Raw genomic sequence first — 6,466 nt, forward strand, 5'->3', positions numbered from 1 at the left:
CAGCACATGGTGCGAGTCTCGTTTCCGCCATCACTAGCACATGACAAGTCTGCCAATTCCGCCATCCTGCTATAGATGGTGTGATGCTCAGTTCCGCCATCTTCCAACACCTGTGTGCGACAGATTTTGTCCCCAAACAGGGGTATTGCAGAATTTTTTTTGAAGACGGGGGTATTACGAAAATAAATGAAAAAAGGAGGGGTACTGTGAGAAAAAAATCCACTATTTTATAGGGGTGACTTTATTTGGATTGGTTCGGGTTCAGCCGCAATTCTCCAATTTGGCCCATCCTGCGGGTGGTCGATGAAGATTAAATCTCGAGTGTTTATTGTTTTGATTGGCCGGTTTCGGATTTTTAGTTTATCGTAAGTAAAAATAGATTGGAGATGAATTAACAATATCAATTATTTATGAAAGATTCATGAAATGGGGCAAGTATATTGGGATGAAGATGGTTTAGAGATGGGAGATTACACACTTTAAGTGGAGAGTGACTTAAAAAATTTAGTTGAAATGGTAACAAGAATATTAAAGGAAATGTTTCTACTTTAATTAGGTCTATTCGTGACCTGAAGAACATGAATTGGCAAGTATAAATCAACCATTTGTCATGAAGAAAATAAGTCGGCAGATCACTCTTTAAAAAAGCAAATATAGTAATATGACATTGAAGTTTGTCCAGTCAACATCTCGAAAGTCTAAAAAATGTTATTTTTAATTTAAAATATTTCTTTTTTGGTTTCCTTAACAAGTACTCTGGGACACCGGTTAGCATGACCCTATCTTTAAACTCTTTTGTCTAACATGTTATAAAGACTCCTTCTGGAGAGCATCAAAGTCTCCTTAATGGTTTGACGGTTTTGTGCAATTTGAAGCTATTTATTTAAGTCCATTGTATAACGTCAATGATGTAGATGAATAATTTAGATCGCACAAAAAAAAAAGGGAACATAAGAGATGGTAGGAGACTATTATTTTCCATATAGGACTAGTATTTTTGAAAAAAAATCCACAATATAATGCATGAGTTAGTTAAAGAGTCACACTTCATAAATGGCCTTGAATATGTGTCAGCATTCTTGTCTGCTCCTAAACAGAGTGAACTCACTCTACTTGATCGAGAAATGCCAACAAGTGAATTTGCATAAAGAATGGGAAGAAAAACAATGCATAGTTTTGCAACATGCAATTGTGCCCTCAAATCTCTAATGCTTTCATTTTGATACCAAACTGTTGTCTAGTGTTCTGTCAGATAAATTTCAACAAAGTTTTTTAAAAAAATGTTTTAAAAATTTGATCAGAGGTTAAACTGGTGATATATGTGTCATGGTTTAATCGGTTAATTCACGATTAGATTGAACGACTAATAAATTGCTGGATAAATGTAAGTAGTTAGTTCCACATTGATTATAAATAGGAAAATGTTAACAAATGCACCAAATGCACATGTTAAGAATATAAATGTAGTAATATTCTCTTGTAACTTGTGCATTATATTTTTTAAACATTAAATTATTTTATGTTATTAAATATAAATTTCTAATTTTAGATACCCTAACATGTGCCCTTGGTGCACATGTTAACATGACCACTAGTACAGAAAACACTTTTTACATCTGGCCAAAACCCCCTTTTACATCTGGCCCAAGTCAGAGGTAGACGTACGAGAAGTAGTAAGTTTATGCTTTTTACATCTGACATTCGCCAGATGTAAAAGTATCCCCTTTTACCTCTGTTCTCAAGTTTCAGCTGACCAATTTTTTTTTTTTAATTAAATTGGACCTTTTACATCTGACCAAGTCCACCAGATGTAAAATAGTAACTTTATTTAATTATTTTTTTTCAAAACCCTGCGTTTTCTTTTTTATATTTTAAATCCTTTTTTATAATTAAAAAAACTAAAATACCACTACAATTTAACATTCAACCAAAATACAGTTGCAAAATATAATCAAATGTCATTAAAATTCAACATTCATCCAAAATACCAAATGTCATACAATTCAACATTCATCCAAAATGTCATACAATTCAACATTCAAGCAAAATACCAAATGTCATTACAATTCAAAACATCATAATTAATATGAATCCATCGTAACATCATACAAATTAACCTAGCTAGCTCCTAAGCCTCATCGGCAACATCATAATCTACCTCAGGATTATATATATAGGTCAAGAAAACAAGTTGCCCAGCGGTTTCACAATTCATACAGCTCCTCCTCTATTAATGTCGTGGGATTATCGAACACCTACAATATGTAAATATATATTTACTTATACATACATGGCTCAAATTCATTATGTATACATGATCAACTTATTCATATATATAAATTAACATACATTCAGGTAGTATCATACTGCATGATCTAAAATCGAACAAAATGCAACACAAAGTGAGCTAAAGGCTGCTGCCTCGAGCGCCCCACGAAGGGTGTGGCGCGCCCGCGCAATTGGGAGCATGCAACCTGCAGAATTCTGCAGAAAAGAAACAAAGAAAACAGTCCCCTTTATGCAGAAAAATGCAGCAAACCAGCCCTTCTTTTTATGCAGAAATTTATAGCAAAGCAGTGCCGTTGTTATGCAGAAAAATCCATCAAACCAGTCCCAATTTCATGCAGAAATTTACAGCAAAACAGTCTCATTCTTATGCATGAATATACAGAAAACCAGTCTCATTTATGCAGAAAAAATGCAGCAATCAATACTTCTTTTTATGCAGAAAAAATGCAGCAATCAATACTTCTGTCTCATAATCTAACTTGTGGTTCCACTATCTACACTATTTGTTTGTTAATTTCACTTATTAAGTGCCAACCAAACCTATACAGATTTACCATAAAAGCATAAGCAGTCTGCTAAACATCAACAGAGGTTAACGAAAAATACATATAATGTCGATAAAGAAAAATATAATACCTCCATCCAATTCTTTGTAATACTAGCGGAGACAATGTCAATCATATTCTTCATTACATAATATCCACAGTCATTGCCGTTAGGCTGTACCCCAAATATGTTGCATAAACCAGTCCCAAAACTTGAAGCAAATCTTACATAAAGCAGTGTCAACTTAACATGTAGCAACCTTATTAAAGATCAAAAGGCTCGTGTAAACAATCACTTAATAATCACAATGAGAAATAATTATACATGTTGCAATGAAAAAGTTTCTAGTTTCATCTCCAAACAAAGTAAATTTCATTGAGTTACTAAATAATTGTTTTCTTCTAAACCATGATCATTCTCTTTTTAAAATAGCATGAAAATTTTGAAAAGAAGCATGATACATGTACTATACATGCCTCGGCCCTCAATAAAACATGGCTAGTTCAAACATTTCATTCCCAAAACCAATAATCTACTTGTATAAAACAATCATCAAAAGCTTATCTTAACTTAAAAATTTCTTTTCCAAAGTAACTCAAAATTTTAAGCTAAGTAGATTTAAACCCTCACTTTTATTCTTCAAAATTAGACCACATCAATACATGTTTTCAAAAGCTACAGAGGGTCTAATTTCAAAGCAGCAGAAGCAACTCCCATGTCTTTGATAAATTGTAAATTTTCTTTTAAAGAAGACATGACTTGCACAAATAAATTAGGGCTTTTCTCTTTTAAGTTAAACACAAGAAAAGTGTAAGTACCACAAGTCATAGAATAGTTTTAATTTTAATTAAACCATGACAAACTTTAAGTTCTTGATTAATTGGAATTTTCTCAAATGCCTAGCTACTGACTATTGTGAAAGCCATGGTTTCAACCATGAAAATCCATCTAACTACCCTTAACACACTAGTTTCATAATAGCTACTATAAGACTTCCATTAGGAGTTAACTAAATCATAAATATGAAAAAGACATAAAACCATTCTTCAAGCTCTAAGAGCTTGACCTGCTATGGAGAAGAAAAGAAGTTCTAGTTACCTTAGAAGAGGAAGCTCATCACAACTCCTAGCTTTCAAACAAGCTTCGAAAGGATGAAAATGGTGGAGAGATGAATTTTGAGTGAGTGTATAGTGATGGTGGAGTGTGTGGTTCGGCCATGGAAGAAAGATGAGTGAGTTTCCAATTTATCCTAAACCTTCTACTTAATAGCTAAGCTAAGGATCATGACCATTGTTCAGAATTCAGAACAACAAATTAAATTCTAATAATCATAATAAAGGCATAAAAATCAACCATAAAGAGGAACCTTGTTAAGTGTTAACCATCAAACACAAAGATAAATTATGTTTCAAATACATAAAAATTGAGATGAAATCAAGTCACCCTTTTCAAAGTAGTCTTCTTGCTAAGCAATTCTGGCACAACAGAGGCCACGACTGTATGAACCAGCAAATCAGTAGGTTCTTGATCATCCATTGTCTTCTCCCGGAACTTCAATGTAGAAAGTCAAGCAAACAAACGCATTAGCATCAAAATGAACATTATTAAAACTGTAAATCAAAGTCATACACAGTTTCATAAAGCTCAAAATATCATCATCCTACAACCCATCAACAAAGTTCTCATTTTTCATATAATTCGCAGTGTCCCATAAAGTCATATCCATGTTCACATAATCCATTTTCAATTTATGCTCTCTCCAGAGATCATCACATCTCAGAATATAAAAAATAAAACATATGTTGTGAGCTAAAATATACTTAACACAAACCAATTACGGCGACAGTTTATGCTGACACCACAATGCTTCAAACATCAATTCTGGCCCATTAATTAAATTCCATAATCAGATTGACCATAAAAACAAAACATCAATCTTTTCAATAATCACATTCACAAAAAACAATTCAAGTCCCACTTTATGGTTCAATATACAAAAGCAAAAGTAGAAGATTACAAAAAATTACACAGGATTAAACCCTTAATCATCAAAATCAAAGATTAAAATGAAAGATAAACATATGCTAAAACCTAAAAACCCTTAATCGTCAGAACTCACCAGTTTATGACTCTGTAACGAGCTGAGAGAGCTTTGATTCGTTTCACTGAGCTTCGATTTGGGTTCAGTAAGCCTTGGTTCTTCAATTAGGGATTAGAATTTGTGATTCAATGAAAGGGATTGGAGGCTAGGGTTCGAGAGAGAACAAGTGTTAGAGAGACATCTCTTCGATCGCGAATCTAGGGTGAGAGAGAACGACAAGCTTCGATTCGTGAGAGTAGAGGCCGGAGAAAGAAAGAGAAGCTTCGATTTGGAGTTAAGCTTCGATTTGGAGTTAGGGTTCGTGAGAGAGAGGACGACTGCGAGTGAGAGAGAGGACGGCGCTGGTGGTGAGTTGATTAAAGGTTGCGGAGGGTTCAATCTTGTCGCCGGTAGAGGACGGCGGTGAGGGTTTGCATCGCCGGTTCTTGCGAAGGTGAGGGTTTTTTCTGAAGTCTTGGGAGAGAGATATCACACTATTACCGTTCCAAAAATATTTTTTTTTTTTTGTATTTAACCTGACATTTTACATCTGTGCCTAAATATGGCCAGATACATACATATTTTAGATAATTTTCACCATAATTACAAGATTGCCACCGCGTTTAGTTATGCTTCTGGTACATTGAAGTCAGATGTAAAAAGTCTTGTCTATTTATTTTTTACATCTGTGGATATTGAAGCCAGATGAAAAGGTTACTCCACATAGCCTTTTACATCTGACATATGCTCGTCAGATGTAAACATGCTGTGTAATATGTTATATTTGTACTAGTGGACACTTATAAATAAGTTAAATGTTAGACATATAAGAGCAGGGCCGGCGCAAATGGCATAAAAACCTAAAGCAAAAATTATAACAAATTAAAACTTTAGGAAAAAAAACATAAGACTAATAAATTTAGCGTTATGGAATATTGAACTATTGTTACTCCTATAATTAGGAGATGTGTTTTCTCGATAATAACAATGTATAGTGTGGTATTTTCTTTTCTTGTGGTTTTAAAATATTGACTCGGTATTGTTCTTGATCTTGACGCTTCCAAATTTCCTAACGAGTGCAAAGTGAATCACAAAACATCAAACATTGAACCGACCAATTAACTTTTTAAATATTTAATTTCATAATTCTATTTTATTTTATTTTCATATATATATTAACCCTCTAATTTTCAGGAAAACGAGATCTCATTAATTTAGAGTTTGACTAAAAATTGTTTTCATCATAAATCAAGTTCAGGTTCTTCCAAATGATTTGTCCAATTAAAAGTCGTATTTATTTTTTAGATTGGATGCATTTTAGAGACTTTTTGGACATACGCCAAGACATTGGGTCTGCAATTTCCTGGTTAGACGTTTACATCTTATCCTATATTAGATCTTTTACTTTTTGAGACAAATTAGAATGATGCCTCTTGTCATTTTGGTAGGCTCATTATCATAGGATTAACCGATTATGATATTGATATACCACTATTGGATTAAAAGGGAGTCTTATGATACTCCTAATTCTTTGGGTTAATCTTCTCATTA

General features: G+C 33.4%; 1 long non-coding RNA gene across 1 annotated transcript; it reads right to left on the minus strand.

The window, feature by feature from the left end:
• Nucleotides 1-2,026: 2,026 nt before the first annotated feature.
• LOC123906627 lies at nucleotides 2,027-5,394 on the minus strand. The gene is made up of 3 exons (XR_006808953.1): nucleotides 4,955-5,394; nucleotides 3,934-4,386; nucleotides 2,027-2,255 (listed from the first exon to the last, which is right to left on the minus strand). It is a non-coding gene; the product is annotated as an uncharacterized LOC123906627 (long non-coding RNA).
• Between the last annotated feature and the right edge of the window lie 1,072 nt (nucleotides 5,395-6,466).

The sequence above is a fragment of the Trifolium pratense genome, linkage group LG2, assembly GCF_020283565.1.
Source record: "Trifolium pratense cultivar HEN17-A07 linkage group LG2, ARS_RC_1.1, whole genome shotgun sequence".
NCBI classification, from domain to species: domain Eukaryota; kingdom Viridiplantae; phylum Streptophyta; class Magnoliopsida; order Fabales; family Fabaceae; genus Trifolium; species Trifolium pratense.